The sequence below is a fragment of the Aristolochia californica genome, unplaced genomic scaffold, assembly GCF_029961685.1.
Source record: "Aristolochia californica isolate CCGP_79_NKW_82.1479 unplaced genomic scaffold, dmAriCali1.0.hap1 SCAF_7, whole genome shotgun sequence".
In the NCBI taxonomy this organism is placed as follows: domain Eukaryota; kingdom Viridiplantae; phylum Streptophyta; class Magnoliopsida; order Piperales; family Aristolochiaceae; genus Aristolochia; species Aristolochia californica.
Window position 1 is genome coordinate 16,256,139 of NW_027182268.1, and position 20,715 is coordinate 16,276,853.

The following is a 20,715-nucleotide window of genomic DNA, read 5'->3' on the forward strand; positions in this document are numbered from 1 at the left end:
AGTGGAATTTCCCAAACTTGGATAACAAAAATTTTGTGTTCATTTGTGTTGTGTGAATAAATTTTCTTTATTTACATTTGTTATTGTTTTAAAATTTTTCCATACATCAACTATAAAAATATCATTTTTTTGTGAGCTTTTTGCCTTTTTTGTTTTCGGGATGAATGGAGAGCGAAAACTCAAAGTTTTGATTTAAGAAAAAAGTTTACATCTAAAATAGAAAAGTACAATGCCCTAATGTAGAAAGAGATAATTCCAAAGAGTGTCTGTATTTTTTAGGGATTGTAAGCTCTTTTTAGTTTTTATATCTCAGGTTTTACAATCATCGGGAAAAGGGGGTGGCGGGGGATTTTTAACTGAGTTTTGAATTGCAATCCATAAGTCATTTCTTAAAAAATATAGCCCATTACGCATGATAAATCTCTTTACAATCATCTATGATTGTTAGGTCAAATTTTTGAAAATGGGCAAAATAATGACTCGTTAGACTCGGGTAAATATCCCACCGCACGTTCACTTGAGAATTTAATTAGCGTTTGTTATTCTCTTTAAAATCTTTGGATCCATAGGTCATTTGAATATTTCACAAGTTTCAACCAAGCATATCCATATTTAAAACATGTGAAGAAAAAATCTCCTTCATGTAAAATTCCAAGCTATTAGGGTTGGACTAGTGGAATTTCCCAAACTTGGATAACAAAACCTTTGTGTTCATTTGTCATGTGTGAATAAATTTTCTTTATTTACATTAGTTATTGTTTTAAATTTTTTCCACACATCAACTATAAATTTTTTATTTTGTAGTCATCTACATGGCTTTTTTGTTTACGGGATGAAGGGAGAGCGAAAACTCAAAGTTCTGCTTTTAAAAAAAAAGTGTACATCTAAAATGGAAATGTACAATGCACAAATGTAGAGAGAGATAATTCCAAAGAGTGTCTGTAATTTTTAGGGATCGTAAGCACTTTTTCATTTTTATAACTTAGGTTTTGCATTCGTCGGGATAAGGGGGAGGCTGGGGATTTTTAACTGAGTGTTGACTTCCTATCCATAAGTCATTTCTTACAAAAATATAGCCCGTTACGCAGGACAACTCACTTGAGAATCATCTATGATTGTTAGGTCATCTTTTTGAAAATGGGCAAAATAATGGCTTGTTTGACTCGGGCAAATATCCCACTGCACGTTCACTTGAGAATTTAATGAGCGTTTGTCATTCTCTTTAAAAGCTTTGGATCCATTGGTCATTTGAATCTTTAACATGTTTCAAGCATGCATACCCATTTTTAAAACATGTGTAAAAAAAATCTCCTTCATGTAAAATTCCAAGCTATTAGGGTGGAATTTCCCAAACTTGGATGACAAAACTTTTGTGTTCATTTGTGGTGTGTGAATAAATTTTCTTTATTTACATTAGTTATTGTTTTAAATTTTTTCCACTCATCAACTATAAGTTGTTTTTTGTTGTGATTTATTTGCCTTTTCATTTACAGAATGAAGGGAGTGCGAAAACTAAAAGTTCTGATCTAAGAAAAAAGTGTACATCTAAAATGGAAATGCACAATGCAAAATGGTAGAGAGAGATAATTCCAAAGAGTGTCTGTAATTTTTAGGGATCGTAAGCACTTTTTCGTTTTTATATCTAAGGTCTTGCAATCGTTGGGAAAAGGGGGTGGCGGGGGATTTTTAACTGAGTGTTGACTTTCAATCCATATGTCATTTCATAAAAAAATATAGCCCGTTACGCATGAACAATCACTTTACAATCATCTATGATTGTTAGGTCAAATTTCTTAAAATGAGGAAAATAATGACTTGTTAGACTCGGATAAATATCCCACCGCATGTTCACTTGAGAATTTAATGAGAATTTTTTATTCTCTTTAAAAGCTTTGGATCCATAGGTCATTTGAATCATTAATATGTTTCAAGCATGCATATCCATTTTTAAAACATGTGTAAAAAAATCTCCTTCATGTAAAATTCCAAGCTATTAGGTTCGGACAAGTTGAATTTCCAAAACTTGGAAAACAAAACTTTTGTGTTCATTTGTAGTGTGTGAATAAATTTTCTTTATTTACATTGTTTATTGTTTTAAATTTTTTCCACACATCAACTATAAAATTTTTATTTTGTTGTGATCAATTTGCCTTTTTTGTTGACGGGATGGAGGGAGAGCGAAAACTCAATGTTCTGATTTAAGAAAAAAGTGTACAACTAAAATGGAAAGGCACAATGCACAAATGTAGAGAGAGATCAATCCAAAGGGTGTCAATAATTTTTAGAGATCGTAAGCACTTTTTTCATTTTTTTATCTAAGGTTTTGTAATCGACTGGAAAAGGGGGAGGCGAGGGATTTTTGATTGAGTGTTGACTTCCAATCCACATGTCATTTCTTAAAAAAATATAGCCCGTTATGCATGACAAATCACTTTTCAATCATCTATGATTGTTTGGTCAACTTTTTGAAATTGGGCAATATAATGGCTTGTTTGACTCGGGCAAAAATCCCACCGCACGTTCACTTGAGAATTTAATGAGAGTTTGTTATTCTCTTTAAAAGCTTATGATCCATATGTCATTTGAATCTTTAACATGTTTGTAGCATGCAAATCCATTTTAAAAACATGTGTAGAAAAAAATCTTCGTCATGTAAAATTCCAAGATATTAGTGTTGGACTAGTGGAATTTCCTAAATTTGGGCAAGAAAACTTTTGTGTTCATTTGTAGTGTGTGAATAAATTTTCTTCATATAATTTTTTTTAGTTTTAAATTTTTTCGGTACATCAACAATAAAATTTTCATTTTGTTGTGATCTATTTGCCTTTTTTGCTTAGGGGATAAAGGGAGAGCGAAAAAACTCGAAGTTTTGTTTTAAGAAAAAACTATACATTTAAAATGGAAATCCACAATGCACAAATGTGGAAAGAGATAATTCCAACGAGTGTCTATAATTTTTTGGGATTGTAAGCACTTTTTCGTTTTTATATCTCAGGTTTTGCAATCGTCGGGAAAAGGGGGAGGCGGGGGATTTTTAACAGAGTGTTTACTCCCAATCCAAAAGTCATTTCTTACAAAAATATAGTCCGTTACGCATGATAAATCACTTTACAATAATCTATGATTTTTATGTCATCTTTTTACAAATTGGCAAAATAATGGCACGTTTGACTCGGGTAAATATCCCACCGCAAGTTCACTTGAGAATTTAATGAGCGTTTGTTATTATCTTTAAAAGTTTTGCTTCCATAGCTCATTTGCATCTTTAACATGTTTCAAACATGCATATCCATTTTTAAAACATGTATAGAAGAAATCTCTTTCTTGTAAAATTCCAAGCTGTTAGGGTTAAACAAGTGGAATTTCCCAAACTTGGATAACAAAACTTTTGTGTTCATTTGTGTTGTGTGAATAAATTTTCTTTATTTACATTTGTTATTGTTTTAAAATTTTTCCATACATCAACTATAAAATTATCATTTTTTGTGAGCTTTTTGCCTTTTTTGTTTCCGGGATGAATGGAGAGCGAAAACTCAAAGTTTTCATTTAAGAAAAAAATGTACATCTAAAATGGAAAAGTACAATGCACAAATGTAGACAGAGATAATTCCAAAGAGTGTCTGTATTTTTTAGGGATCTTAAGCACTTTTTCCTTTTTATATCTAAGGTTTTGCAATCGTCGGGAAAAGGGGGAGGCGGGGGATTTTTAACTGAGTGTTGACTTCCAATCCATAAGTCATTTCTTACAAAAATATAGCCCGTTACACATGACAAATCACTTTACAATCATCTATGATTGTTAGGTCAACTTTTTGAATATGGGCAAAATAATGGCTAGTTTGACTCGGGCAAATATCCCACCGCATGTTCACTTGAGAATTTATTGAGCGTTTGTCATTCTCTTTAAAAGCTTTGGATCCATAGGTCATTTGAATCTTTAACATGTTTAAAGCATGCATATCCATTTTTAAAACATGTGGGGAAAAAATCTCCTTCATGTAAAATTCCAAGCTTTTAGAGTTGGACAAGTGGAATTTCTAAAATTTGGATAACAAAACTTTTGTGTTCATTTGTGGTGTGTGAATTAATTTTCTTTATTTACATTAGTTATTGTTTTAAATTTTTTCCACCCATCAACTATAAATTTTTTTGTTGTGATTTATTTTCCTTTTTTTTTACGGGATGAAGGGAGTACGAAAACTTAAAAGTTCTGATTTAAGAAAAAAGGGTACATCTAAAATGGAAATGCACAATGCACAAATGTAGAAGAGGTAATTCCAAAGAGTGTTTGTAATTTTTAGGGATCGTAAGCACTTTTTCGTTTTCATATCTATGGTTTTGCAATCGTCGGGAAAAGGGGGATGCGGGGGATTTTTAATTGATTGTTGACTTCCAATCGATATGTCATTTCTTTAAAAAATATAGCCCTTTACCCAAGACAAATCACTTTACAATCATCTATGAATGTTTGGTCAACTTTTTGAAAATAGGCAAAATAATAGCTTGTTTGACTCGGGCAAATATCCCACCGCACGTTCACTTGAGAATTTTATGAGAGTTTGTTATTCTCTTTAAAAGCGTCTGATCCATAGGTCATTTGAATCTTTAACATGTTTCTAGCATGCATATCCATTTTTAAAAATTTGTGAAGAAAAAAGCTCCATCATGTAAAATTCCATGGTTTTGCAATCGTCGGGAAAAGCGGGAGGTGGGGGATTTTTAACTAAGTGTTGACTTCCAATCCATAAGTCATTTCTTAAAAAAATATAGCCCGTTACGCATGACAAATCACTTTACAATCATCTATGATTGTTAGGTCAACTTTTTGAAAATCGGCAAAATAATTGCTTGTTTGACTCGGGCTAATATCCCACCGCACGTTCACTTGAGAATTTAATGAGTGTTTGTTATTCTCTTTAAAAGCTTTGGATCTATAGGTCATTTGAATCTTTAACATGTTTCTAGCATGCATATCCATTTTTAAAACATGTGTAGAAAAAATCTCCTTCATGTAAAATTCCAAGATAATAGTGTTGGACTAGTGGAATTTCCGAAACTTGGATAACAAAACTTTTGTGTTCACTGGTGGTGTGTGAATAAATTTTCTTGATTTACTTTTTTATTGTTTTAAATTTTTTCCGTACATGAACTATAAATTTTAAATTTTGTAGTGATCTCTTTGCCTTTTTTGGTTACGGGATGAAGGGAGAGCGAAGTTTTTCTTAATGAAAAAATTGTACATCTAAAATGGAAATGCACAATGCACAAATGTAGAGAGAGATAATTCCAAAGAGTGTGTGTAATTTTTAGGGATTGTAAGCAGTTTTTCATTTTTATATCACAGGTTTTCCAATCGTCGGGAAAAGGGGGAGGTGGGGGATTTTTAACTGAGTGTTGACTCCCAATCCAAATGTCATTTCTTACAAAAATATAGCCAGTTACACATGATAAATCACTTTAAAATCATCTATAATTATTTTTTCAGCTTTTAACAAATGAGCAAAATAATGGCATGTTTGACTCGGATAAATATCCCACTCCATGCGCACTTGAGAATTTATTGAGCGTTTGTTATTCAATTCAAAAGGTTTGCATCCATAGGTCATTTGCTTCTTTAACATGTTTCAAACATGCATAACCATTTTTAAAACATGTGGAGAAGAAATCTCTTTCTTGTAAAATTCCAAGCTATTAGGGTTAAACTAGTGGAATTTTTCCCGAACTTGGATAACAAAAGTTTTGTGTTCATTTGTGTTGTGTGAATAAATTTTTTTTACTTAAATTTATTATTGTTTTAAATTTTTTGCATACATCAACTATAAAATTTTCATTTTGTTGTGTGCTTTTTCCCTTTTTTGTTTCCGGGTTGAAGGGAGAGCAAAAACTCAAAGTTTTAATTTAAGAAAAAAGTTTACATTTAAAATGGAAAAGTACAATGCAGAAACGTAGAGAGAGATAATTCGAAAGAATTTCTATATTTTTTAGGGATTGTAAGCTCTTTTTAGTTTTTTTATCTCAGGTTTTGCAATCGTCGGGAAAAGGGGGTGGCAGGGGATTTTTAACTGAGTTTTGAATTGCAATCCATAAGTCATTTCTTACAAAAATATAGGCCGTTATGCATGATAAATCACTTTATAATAATCTATGATTGTTAGGTCAAATTTTTGAAAATGGGCAAAATAATGACTCGTTAGACTCGGGTAAATGTCCCACCGAACGTTCACTGGAGAATTTAATGAGTGTTTGTTATTCTCTTTAAAATCTTTGGATCCATAGGTCATTTGAATATTTCACATGTTTCAAGCAAGCATATCCATTTTAAAAACATGTGAATAAAAAATCTCCTTCATATAAAATTCACAGCTATTAGGGTTGGACTAGTTGAATTTCCCAAACTAGGATAACAAAATTTTTGTGTTCAATTGTGGTGTGTGAATAAATTTTCTTTATTTACATTAGTTATTGCTTTAAATTTTTTCCCACATCAACTATAAAATTTTTATTTTGTTGTGATCTACATGCCTTTTTTGTTTACGGGATGAAGGAGAGCGAAAACTCAAAGGTCTGATTTAAAAAAAAATTGTACATCTAAAATGGAAATGCACAATGCACAAATGCAGAGAGAGATAATTCCAAAGAGTGTCTGTAATTTTTAGGGATCTTAAGCACATTTTCGTTTTTATATCTAAGGTTTTGCAATCGTAGGGAAAAGGGGGAGGCGAGGGATTTTTAACTGAGTGTTGACTTCCAATCTATATGTCATTTCTTACAAAAATATAGCACGTTACGCATGACAAATCACTTTACAATGATCTATGATTGTTAGGTCAACTTTTTGAAAATGGGCAAAATAATGGCTTGTTTGACTCGGGCAAATATCCCACCGCACGTTCACTTGAGATTTTATTGAGCGTTTGTCATTCTCTTTAAAAGCTTTAGATCCATAGGTCATTTGAATCTTTAACATGTTTCAAGCATGCATATCCATTTTTAAAACATGTGTAGAAAAAATCTCCTTCATGTAAAATTCCAAGCTATTAGGGTTGGACTAGTGGAATTTCCCAAACTTGGATAACAAAATTTTTGTGTTCATTTGTGGTGTGTGAATAAATCTTCTTTATTTACATTAGTTATTGTTTTAAATTTTTTCCACACATCAACTATAAATTTTTTTTTGTTGTGATTTATTTGCCTTTTTTGTTTACAAGATGAAGGGAGTGCGAAAACTCGAAGTTCTGATTTAAAAAAAAAGTGTACATCTAAAATGGAAATGCACAATTCACAAATGTAGAGAGAGATAATTTCAAACAGTGTCTATAATATTTTGGGATCGTAGGCATTTTTTCGTTTTTATATCTATGGTTTCGCAATCGTCAGGAAAAGGGGGAGGCGGGGGATTTTTTTCTGAGTGTTGACTTCCAATCCATAAGTCATTTATTACAAAAATATAGCCTGTTACGCATGACAAACCACTTTACAATCATCTATGAGTGTTTGGTCAACTTTTTGAAAATGGGCAAAATAATGGCTTGTTTGACTCGGGCTAATATCCCACCGCACGTTCACTTGAGAATTTAATGAGTGTTTGTTATTCTCTTTAAAAGCTTTGGATCCATAGGTCATTTGAATCTTTAACATATTTGAAGCATGCATATCCATTTTTAAAACATGTGTAGAAAAAATCTCCTTCATGTAAAATTCCAAGATAATAGTGTTGGAATAGTGAAATTTCCCAAACTTGGATAACAAAACTTTTGTGTTCACTGGTGGTGTGTGAATAAATTTTCTTTATTTACTTTTTTATTGTTTGAAATTTTTTCCGTACATCCACTATAAAATTTTCATTTTGTTGTGATCTCTTTGCCTTTTTTGTTTACAGGATGAAGGGAGAGCGAAAAACTCAAAGTTTTTTTTTATGAAAAAATTGTACATCTAAAATGGAAATGCACAATGTACAAATGTAGAGAGAGATAATTCAAAAGAGTGTCTGCAATTTTTAGGGATTGTGAGTATTTTTCGTTTTTATATCTCAGGTTTTGCAATCGTCGGGAAGAGGGAGAGGCGGGGGATTTTTAACTAAGTGTTGACTTGCAATCCATAAGTCATTTCATACAAAAATAAAGCCCGTTACGCATGATAAATCACTTTACAATCATCTATGATTGTTATGTCAGCTTTTTGCAAATTAGCAAAATAATGGAATGTTTGATAGGGGTAAATATCCCACTACAAGTTCATTTGAGAATTTAATGAGCGTTTGTTATTCTCTTTAAAAGGCTTGCATACATAGCTCATTTGCTTCTTTAACATGTTTCAAACATGCATATCCATTTTTAAAACATGTGTAGAAGAAATCTCTTTCTTTTAAAATTCCAAGCTATTAGGATTAGATAGTGGAATTTCCCAAACTTGGATAACAAAACTTTTGTGTTAATTTGTGTTGTGTGAATAAATTTTCTTTATTTACATTTATTATTGTTTTAAATTTTTTCCATACATCAACTATAAAATTTTCAGTTTTTTGTGAGCTTTTTGCCTTTTTTGTTTCCGAGATGAAGGGATAGCGAAAACTCAAAGTTTTGATTTAAGAAAAAAGTGTACATCTAAAATGGAAAAGTACAATGCACAAATGTAGAGAGAGATAATTCCAAAGAGTGTCTGTATTTTTTAGGGATTGTAAGCTCTTTTTAGTTTTTATATCTTAGGTTTTGCAATCGTTGGGAAAAGGGGGTGGCGGGGCATTTTTAACTGAGTTTTGAATTGCAATCCATAAGTAATTTCTTACAAAAATATAGCCAGTTACACATGATAAATCACTTTACAATCATCTATGATTTTTAGGTCAAATTTTTGAAAATGGGCAAAATAATGACTCGTTAGACTCGGGTAAATATCCCACCGCACGTTCATAGGAGAATTTAATAAGCGTTTGTTATTATTTTTTAAATCTTTGGATCCATAGGTCATTTGAATATTTCACATGTTTCAAGAGAGCAAATCCATTTTAAAAACTTGTGAAGAAAAAATCTCCTTCATGCAAAATTCCAAGCAATTAGGGTTGGACTTGTGGATTTCCCAAACTTGGATAACAAAACTTTTGTGTTCATTTGTGGTGTGTGAATAAATTTTCTTTATTTACATCAGTTATTGTTTTAAATTTTTTGCACACATCAACTATAAAAGTTTTATTTTTTTGTGATCTACATGCCTTTTTTGTGTACGGGATGAAGAGAGAGGGAAAACTCAAAGTTCTGATTTAAAGAAAAAGTGTACATCTAAAATGGAAATGCACAATGCACAAATGTAGAGAGAGATAATTCCAAATAGTGTCTGTAATTTTTAGGGATCGTAAGCACTTTCTGATTTTTATATTTAAGGTTTTGCAATCGTCGGGACAAGGGGGTGGTGGGGGGTTTTTAACTGAGTGTTGACTTCCAATCCATCAGTCATTTCTAACAAAAATTTGCTCTTTACGCATGACAAATCACTTTACAATCATCTATGATTGTTAGCTCAACTTTTTGAAAATGGGAAAAATAATGGCTTGTTTTACTCGGGAAAATATCCCCCCGCACGTTCACTTGAGAATTTATTGAGCGTTTGTCATTCTCTTTAAAAGCTTTGGATCCATAGGTCATTTGAATCTTTAACATGTTTCAAGCACGAATATCCATTTCTAAAACTTGTGTAGAAAAAATTTCCTTCATGTAAAATTCAAAGTTATTATGGTTGGACTAGTGGAATTTCCCAAACTTGGATAACAAAACTTTTGTGTTCATTTGTGGTGTGTGAATAAATTTTCTTTATTTACTTTTGTTATTGTTTTAAATTTTTTCCACGCATCAACTATAAATTTTTTTTTGTTGTGATTTACTTGCCTTTTTTATCTACGGGATGAAGGGAGTACGAAAACTCAAAGTTCTGATTTAATAAAAAAGTGTACATCTAAAATGGAAATGCACAATGCACAAATGTAGAGAGAGATAATTCCGAAGTGTGTCTGTAATTTTTAGGGATCGTAAGCACTTTTTCGTTTTTATATCTAAGGTTTTGCAATCGTCGGGAAAAGGGGGAGGCGGGGGATTTTTAACTGAGTGTTGACTTCCAATCCATATGTCATTTCTTAAAAACATATAGCCCGTTACACATGAAAAATCAATTTACAATCATCTATGAGTGTTAGGTCAACTTTTTGAAAATGGGCAAAATAATGACTTGTTTGACTCAGGCAAATATCCCACCGCGCGTTCACTTGAGAATTTAACAAGAGTTTGTTATTCTCTTAAAAAACTTTGGATCCATAGGTCATTTGAATCTTTAACATGTCTCTAGCATGCATATCCATTTTTAAAACAAGTGTAGAAAAAATCTCCTTCATGTAAAATTCCAAGATAATAGTGTTGGACTAGTGGAATTTCCAAAACTTGGATAAAAAACCTTTTTTGTTCACTGGTGGTGTGTGAATAAATTTTCTTTATTTCAAATTTTTTTCCATACATCAACTATAAAATTTTTAATTTGTTGCGATCTCTTTGCATTTTTAGTTTACGGGATGAAGGGAGTGCGAAAAACTCAAAGTTTTTTTTTTATGAAAAATTTTTTCATCTAAAATGGAAATGCACAATGCACAAATGAAGAGAGAGATAATTCCAAAGAGTTTCTATAATTTTTAGGGATTGTAAGCACTTTTTCATTTTTATATCTCAGGTTTTGCAATCGTCGGGAAAAGGGGGAGGTGTGAGATTTTTAACTGAGTGTTGACTCCCAATCCCAAAGTCATTTCTTACAAAAATATAGCCCGTTACGCATGACAAATCACTTTACAATCATCTATGATTGTTATGTCATATTTTTGTAAATGAGCAAAATAATGGCATGTTTGACTCGGGTAAATATCCCACTGCAAGTTCACTTGAGAATTTAATGAGTGTTTGTTATTCTCTTTAAAAGGTTTGCATCCTCAGCTCATTCGCTTCTATAACATGTTTCAAACATGCATATCCATTTTTAAAACATGTGTAGAAGAAATCACTTTCTTGTAAAATTCCAAGCTATTAGGGTTAAACTTGTGGAATTTCCCAAACTTGGATAACAAAACTTTTCTGATCATTTGTGTTGTGTGAATAAATTCTCTTTATTTACATTTGTTATTTTTTTAAATTGTTTCCAAACAACAACTATAAAATTTTCATTTTGTTGTGAGCTTTTTGCCTTTTTTTGTTTACAGGAAGAAGGGAGAGCGGAAAATTTGTACAACTAAAATGGAAATGCACAATGCACAAATGTAGAGAGAGATAATTCCAAAGAGTGTCTGTAATTTTTAGGGATTGTGAGCATTTTTCATTTTGATATCTTTGGTTTTGCAATCATCGAGAAAAGGGGAAGGTGGGGGATTTTTAACTCAGTGTTGACTCCCAATCCAAAAGTCATTTCTTACAAAAATATAGCCTATTACGTACGATAAATCACTTTAGAATCATCTATGATTCTTATGTCAGCTTTTTGCAAATGAGCAAAATAATGGCATGTTTGATTGGGGTAAATATCCCACTGCAAGTTCACTTGAGAATTTAATGAGCGTTTGTTATTCTCTTTAAAAGGTTTTCATCCATAGCTCATTTGCTTCTTTAACATGTTTCAAACATGCATATCCATTTTTAAAACATGTGTAGAAGAAATCTCTTTCTTGTAAAATTCCAAGCTATTAGGGTTAAACTAGTGGCATTTCCAAAACTTGGATAACAGAACTTTTGTGTTCATTTGTGTTGTGTGAATAAATTTTCTTTATTTACATTAGTTATTGTTTTAAATTTTTTCCACACATCAACTATAATTTTTTTTTTGTTGTGATTTTTTTTCCTTTTTTGTTTATGGGATGAAGGGAGTGCAAAAACTCAAAGTTCTGATTTAAGAAAAAAGTGTACATATAAATTGGAAATGCACAATGCAAAAATAAAGAGAGAGATAATTCCGACGAGTGTCTGTAATTTTTAGGGACCGTAAGCACTTTTTCTTTTTTATATCTAAGGTTTTGCAATAGTCGGGAAATGGGGGAGGCGAGAGATTTTTAACTTAGTATTGACTTCCAATCCATATGTCATTTATTAAAAAAATATAGCCCGTTACGCATGACAAATCAATTTACAATCATCTATGAGTGTTAGGTCAACTTTTTGAAAATGGGCAAAATAATGGCTTGTTTGACTCGGGCAAATATCCCACCACACGTTCACTTGAGAATTTAAAGAGAGTTTGTTATTCTCTTTAAAAGATTTGGATCCATAGGTCATTTGATTCTTTAACATGTTTCTAGTATGCATATCCATTTTTAAAACATGTGTAGAAAAAATCTCCTTCATGTAAAATTCCAAGATAATAGTGTTGGGCTAGTGGAATTTCCCAAACTTGGATAACAAAACTTTTGTGTTCACTTGGGGTGTGTGAATAAATATTCTTTATTTACTTTTTTTAATGTTTTAATTTTTTTTTTTGTAGATCAACTATAAAATTTATTTTGCAGTGATCTCTTTGCCCTTTTTGTTTACGGGATGAAGGGAGAGCCAAAAACTCAAAGTTTTTTTTTATGAAAAAATTGTACATCTAAAATGGAAATGCACAATGCACAAATATAGAGAGAGATAATTCCAAAGAGTTTCTGTAATTTTTAGGGATTGTGAGCATTTTTAACATGTTTCAAGCACGCATATCCATTTTTAAAACATGTTTTGAAAAAATCTCCTTTATGTAAAATTCAAAGCTTTTAGGGTTGGACTAGTGGAATTTCCCAAACTTGAATAACAAAATTTTTGTGTTCATTTGTGGTGTGTGAATAAATTTTCTTTATTTACATTTTTTATTGTTTTAAATTTTTTCACATATCAACTATAAATTTTTTTTGTTGTGATTTATTTGCCTTTTTTGTTTACGGGATGAAGGGAGTGCGAAAACTCAAAGTTCTGATTTAAGAAAAAAGTGTACACCTAAAATGGAAATGCACAATGCACAAATGTAGAGAGAGATAATTCCAAAGAGTGTTTGTAATTTTTAGGGATCGTAAGCACTTTTTCGTTTTTATATCTAAGGTTTTGCAATCGTCGGGAAAAGGGGGTGGCAGGGGATTTTTGACTGAGTGTTGACTTCCAATCTATATGTCATTTCTTAAACAAATATTTACGCATGAAAAATCACTTTACAATCATCTATGAGTGTTAGGTCAACTTTTTGAAAATGGGCAAAATAATGGCTTGTTTGACTCGGGCAAATATTACACCACACATTAACTTGAGAATTTAATGAGCATTTGTTATTCTTTTTAAAAGCTTTGGATCCATAGGTCATTTGAATATTTAACATGTTTCTAGCATGCATATCCATTTTTAAAACATGTGTAGAAAAAATCTCCTTCATGTAAAATTCCAATATAATAGTGTTGGACTAGTGGAATTTCCAAAACGTGGATAACAAAACATTTGTGTTCACTAGTGGTTTACGGGATGAAGGGAGAGCGAAAAACTCAAAGTTTTTTTTTATGAAAAAATTGTTCATCTAAAATGGAAATGCACAACACACAAATGTAGAGAGAGATAACTCCAAAGAGTGTCTGTAATTTTTAGGGATTTTAGGCACTTTTTCGTTTTTATATCTCAGCTTTTGCAATCGACAGGAAAAGGGGGAGGCGGGGGATTTTTAACTGAGTGTTGACTTCTAATGCATAAGTCATTTCTTACAAAAATATAGCCCGTTACGCATGACAAATCACTTTACAATAATCTATGATTGTAAGGTCAACTTTTTGAAAATGGACAAAATAATGACTCGTTAGACTCGTGTAAATATCCCACCGCACGTTCACTAGAGAATTTAATGAGCGTTTGTTATACTCTTTAAAATCTTTGGATCCATAGGTCATTTGAAAATTTCACATGTTTCATGCAAGCATATCCATTTTAAAAACATGTAAAGAAAAAATCTCCTTCATGTAAAATTCCAAGATATTAGGGTTGGACTAGTGGAATTTCCCAAACTTGGATAACAAAACTTTTGTGTTCATTTGTGGTGGGTGAATAAATTTTATTTATTAACATTAGTTATTGTTTTAAATTTTTTCCACACATCAACTATAAAATTTTTATTTTCTTGTGATCTATTTGCCTTTTTTGTTTACTGGAAGAAGGGAGAGCGAAAATTCGAAGTTCTGATTTAAGAAAAAAAGTGTACATCTAAAATGGAAATGCACAATGCACTAATGTAGAGAGAGATAATTCCAAAGAGTGTCTGTAATTTTTATGGATCGTAAGCACATTTTTCATTTTTATTTCTAAGGTTTTGCAATCGTCGGGAAAAGGGGGAGGCGGGGGATTTTTAATTGAGTGTTGACTTCCAATCCATAAGTCATTTCTTACAAAAATATAGCCTGTCACACATGACAAATTACTTTACAATCATCTATGATTGTTTGGTCAACTTTTTTATTATGGGCAAAATAATGACTCGTTAGACTCGGGTAAATATCCCACCGCACGTTCACTGGAGAATTTAATGAACGTTTGTTATTCTCTTTAAAATCTTTGGATCCAGAGGTCATTTGAATATTTCACATGTTTCAAGCAAGCATATCCATTTTAAAAACATGTGAAGAAAAAATCTCCTTCATGTAAAATTCCAAGCTATTAGGGTTGTACTAGTGGAATTTCCCAAACTAGGATAACAAAATTTTTGTGTTCATTTGTGATGTGTGAATAAATTTTCTTTATTTACATTAGTTATTGTTTTAAATTTTTTCTACACATCACCTATAACATTTTTATTTTCTTGTGATCTATTTGTCTTTTTTGTTTACGGGAAGAAGGGAGAGCGAAAATTCATTCTGATTTAAGAAAAAAGTGTACATCTAAAATGGAAATGCACAATGTACTAATGTAGAGAGAGATAATTCCAAAGAGTGTCTGTAATTTTTATGGATAGTAAGCACTTTTTCATTTTTATTTCTAAGGTTTTGCAATCGTCGAGAAAAGGGGGAGGCGGGGGATTTTTAATTGAGTGTTGACTTCCAATCCATAAGTCATTTCTTACAAAAATATAGCCTGTCACACATGACAAATCACTTTACAATCATCTATGATTGTTTGGTCAACTTTTTGAAAATGGGCAAAATAATGACTCGTTAGACTCGGGTAAATATCCCACCGCACGTTCACTGGAGAATTTAATGAACGTTTGTTATTCTCTTTAAAATCCTTGGATCCATAGGTCATTTGAATATTTCACATGTTTCAAGCAAGCATATCCATTTTAAAAACATGTGAAGAAAAAATCTCCTTCATGTAAAATTCCAAGCTATTAGGGTTGGACTAGTGGAATTTCCCAAACTAGGATAACAAAATTTTTGTGTTCATTTGTGGTGTGTGAATAACTTTTCTTTATTTACATTAGTTATTGTTTTAAATTTTTTCCAGACATCAACTATAAATTTTTTATTTTGTTGTGATCTTCATGCCTTTTTTGTTTAAGGGATGAAGGGAATGCGAAAACTCAAAGTTCTGATTTAAGAAAAAAGTGTACATCTAAAATGGAAATGCACAATGCACAAATGTAGAGGGAGATAATTCCAAAGAGTGTCTGTTATTTTTAGGGATCATAAGCACTTTTTCGTTTTTATATCTAAGTTTTTGCAATCGTCGGGAAAAGGGGATGGAGGGGGATTTTTAACTGAGTGTTGACTTCCAATCCATAAGTCATTTCTTAAAATAATAAGGCTCGTTACGCATGACAAATCACTTTACAATCATCTATGATTGTTAGGTCAACTTTTTGAAAAGGGGAAAAATAATGGCTTGTTTGACTCGGGCTAATATCCCACCGCAAGTTCACTTGAGAATTTATCGAGCGTTTGTCATTCTCTTTAAAAGCTTTGGATCCATAGGACATTTGAATCTTTAAGATGTTTCACGCACGCATTTCCATTTTTAAAACTTGTATAGAAAAAATCTCCTTCATGTAAAATTCAAAGCTTTTAGGGTTGGACTAGTGGAATTTCCCAAACTTGGATAACAAAATTTTTGTGTTCATTTGTGGTGTGTGAATAAATTTTCTTTATATACATTTGTTATTTTTTAAAATTTTTTGACCCATGAACTATTAATTTTTTTTTTGTTGTGATTTATTTGCCTTTTTTGTTTACGGGATGAAGGGTGTGCGAAAATTGAAAGTCTTGATTTAAGAAAAAAGTGTACATCTAAAATGGAAATGCACTATGCACAAATGTAGAGAGAGATAATTCCAAAGAGTGTCTGTAATTTTTAGGGATCGTAAGCACTTTTTCATATTTATATCTAAGGTTTTCCAATCGTTGGGAAAAGGGGGTCGCGGGGGATTTTTAACTGAGTGTTGACTACCAATCAATATGTCATTTCTTAAAAAAATAAAGCCTGTTACGCATGACAAATCACTTTACAATCATCTATGAGTGTTAGGTCAACTTTTTTAAAATGGGCAAAATAATGGCTTGTTTGACTCGGGCAAATATCCACCGCACGTTCACTTGAGAATTTAATTAGTGTTTATTATGCTCTTTAAAAGCTTTGGATCCATAGGTCATTTGAAACTTTAACATGTTTCTAGCATGCATATCCATTTTTAAAGCATGTGTAGAAAAAATCTCCTTCATGTAAAATTCCAAGATAATAGTGTTGGACTAGTGGAATTTCCAAAACTTGGATAACAAAACTTTTGTGTTCACTGGTGGTGTGTGAATTAATTTTCTTTAATTAAATTTTTTATTGTTTTAAATTTATTCCGTACATCAACTATAAAATTTTCATTTTGTTGTGATCTCTTTGCCTTTTTTGTTTACAGGATGAAAGGAGAGCGAAAAACTCAAATTTTTTTTTTATGAAAAAATTGTACATCTAAAATGGAAATGCACTATGCACAAAATGTAGAAAGAGATAATTCCAAAGAGTGTCTGTAATTTTTAGGGATTGTGAGCATTTTTTGTTTTTATATCTCATGTTTGGCAATCGTCAGGAATAGGGAGAGGTGGGGGATTTTTAACTAAGTGTTGACTCCCAATCCAAAAGTCATTTCTTACAAAAAAAATAGCCCGTTATGCATGATAAATCACTTTACAATCAACTATGATTGTTATGTCAGCTTTTTTCAAATGAGCAAAATAATGGCATGTTTGATTCGGGTAAATATCCCACTGCATGTTCATATGAGAATTTAATGAGCGTTTGTTATTCTCTTTAAAAGGTTTGCATCCATAGCTCATTTGCTTCTTTTACATGTTTCAAACATGCATTTCCATTTTTAAAACATGTGTAGAAGAAATCTCTTTCTTTTAAAATTCCAAGCTATTAGGGTTAAACTAGTGGAATTTCCCATACCTAGATATCAAAACTTTTGTGTTCATTTGTGTTGTATAAATAAATTTTCTCTATTTACATTTGTTATTGTTTTAAATTTTTCCATACATCAACTATAAAATTTTCATTTTGTTGTGAGCTTTTTGCCTTTTTTGTTTACGGGATGAAGGGAGAGCGAAAACTCAAAGTTTTAATTTAAGAAAAAAGTGTACATCTAAAATGGAAAAGTACAATGCACAAATGTAGAGAGAGATAATTCCAAAGAGTGTCTGTAATTTTTAGGGATCGTAAGCACTTTTTCGTTTTTATATCTTAGGTTTTGCAATCGTCGGGAAAAGGGGATGGCGGGGGATTTTTAACTGAGTATTGACTTCCAATCCATATGTCATTTCTTAAAAAAATATAGCCCATTACGCATGACAAATCACTTTACAATCATCTATGGTGTTAGGTCAAATTTTTTAAAATGGGCAAAATAATGACTCGTTAGACTCGGGTAAATATCCCACCGCACGTTCACTGGAGAATTTAATGAGCGTTTGTTATTCTCTTTACAATCTTTGAATCCATCATTTGAATATTTCACATGTTTCAAGCAAGCATATCCATTTTAAAAACATGCGAAGAAAAAATCTCCTTCATGTGAAATTCCAACCTATTAGGGTTGTTCTAGTGGAATTTCCCAAACCAGGATAACAAAACTTTTGTGTTCATTTGTGGTGTGTGAATAAATTTTTTTGATTTACATTAGTTATTGTTTTAAATTTTTTCCACACATCAACTATAATTTTTTTTAGTTGTTATTTATTTGCCTTTTTTGTTTACGGGATGAAGGGTGTGCTTTCACTCAAAGTTCTTATTTAAGAAAAAACTCTACATCTAAAATGTAAATGCACAATGAACAAATGTAGAGAGAGATAATTCCAAAGAGTGTCTATAATTTTTAGGGATCGTAAACACTTTTTCCTTTTTACATCTAAGGTTTTCCAATCGTCGGGAAAAGGGGGAGGCGGGGTATCTTTAACTGAGTGTTGACTTCAAATCCATATGTCATTTCTTAAAAAAATATAGCCCGTTATGCATGACAAATCAATTTACAATCATCTATGAGTGTTAGGTCAACTTTTTGAAAATGGGCAAAATAATGGCTTATTTGACTCGGGCAAATATCCCACCGCACGTTTCGGTTGAGAATTTATTGAGCGTTTGTCATTCTCTTTAAAAGCTTTGGATCCATAGGTCATTTGAATCTTTAACATGTTTCATGCATGCATATCCATTTTTAAAACAAGTGTAAAAAAAATCTCCTTCATGTAAAATTCCAAGCGATTAGGGTTGGACTAGTGGAATTTCCAAAACTTGGATAAGAAAAATTTAGTGTTCATTTGTGGTGTGTGAATTAATTTTCTTCATTTACATTAGTTATTGTTTTAATTTTTTTTCCACACATCAACTATAAATTTTTTTTTGTTGTGATTTATTTGCCTTTTCTGTTTACGGGATGAAGGGAGTGCGAAAACTCAAAGTTCTGATTTAAGAAAAAAGTGTACATCTAAAATGGAAATGCACAATGAACAAGTGTAGAGAGAGATAATTCCAAAGAGTGTCTGTAATTTTTAGGGATCGTAAACACTTTTTCCTTTTTACATATAAGGTTTTGCAATCGTCGGGAAAAGGGGGAGGCGGGGTATCTTTAACTGAGTGTTGACTTCAAATCCATATGTCATTTCTTAAAAAAAATAGCCCGTTACGCATGACAAATCAATTTACAATCATCTATGAGTGTTAGGTCAACTTTTTGAAAATGGGCAAAATAATGGCTTGTTTGACTCGGGCAAATATCCACCGCACGTTCACTTGAGAATTTAATGAGCGTTTATTATTCTCTTTAAAAGCTTTGGATCCATAGGCCATTTGAATCTTTAACATGTTTCTAACATGCATATCCATTTTTAAAACATGTGTAGAAAAAATCTCCTTCATGTGAAATTCCAAGATAATAGTGTTGGACTAGTGGAATTTTCCAAACTTGGATAACAAAACTTTTGTGTTCAGTGGTGGTTTGCGAATAAATTTTCTTTATTTAATTTTTTACTGTTGTAAATTTATTCCGTACATCCACTGTAAAATTTTCATTTTGTTGTGATCTCTTTGCCTTTTTTGTTTACGGGAGGAAGGGAGAGCCAAAAACTCAAATATTTTTTTTATGAAAAAATTGTTCATCTATTTTTGAAATGCACAATGCACAACTGTAGAGAGAGATAATTCTAAAAAGTGTTTGTAATTTTTAGGGATTGTGAGCATTTTTCATTTTTGTATCACATGTTTCGCAATCGTCGGGAAAATGGAGAGGTGGGGGATTTTTAAATGAGTGTTGACTCCCAGTCCAAAAGTCATTTCTTACAAAAATATAGCCCGTTACGCATGATAAATCACTTTACAATCATCTATGATTGTTATGTCTGCTTTTTGCAAATGAGCAAAATAATGGCATGTTTGATTCGGATAAATATCCCACTGCAAGTTCACTTGAGAATTTAATGAGCGTTTGTTATTCTCTTTAAAAGGTTTGCATCCATAGCTCATTTACTTCTTTAACATGTTTCAATCATGCATATCCATTTTTAAAACATGTGTAGAAGAAATCTCTTTCTTGTAAAATTCCAAGCTATTAGGGTTAAACTAGTGGAATTTCCCAAACGTGGATAACAAAACTTTTGTGTTCATTTGTGTTGTGTGAATAAATTTCCTTTATTTGCATTAGTTATTGTTTTAAATTTTTTCCACTCATCAACTATAAAATTTTTATTTTGTTGTGATCAACATGCCTTTTTTGTTTACGGGATGAAGGGAGAACGAAAACTCAAAGTTCTGATTTAAAAAAAAAGTGTACATCTAAAATGAAAATGCACAATGCACAAATGTAGAGGGAGATAATTCCAAAGAGTGTCTATAAGTTTTAGGGATCGTGAGCACCTTTTCGTTTTTATATCTAAGGTTTTGCAATCGTCAGGAAAAGGGGGTGGCAGGGGATTTTTAAGTGAGTGTTGACTTCCAATCCATAAGTCATTTCTTAAAAAAATATAGCCCGTTACGCATGACAAATCACTTTACCATAATCTATGATTGTTAGGTCAACTTTTTGAAAATGGGCAAAATAATGGCTTGTTTGACTCGGGCAAATATCCCACCGCACGTTCACTTAAGAATTTATTGAGCGTTTGTCATTCTCTTTAAAAGCTTTGGATCCATAGGTCATTTGAATCTTTAACATGTTTCAAGCACACATATCCATTTTTAAAACATGTGTAGAAAAAATCTCCTTCATGTAAAATTCAAAGCTATTAGG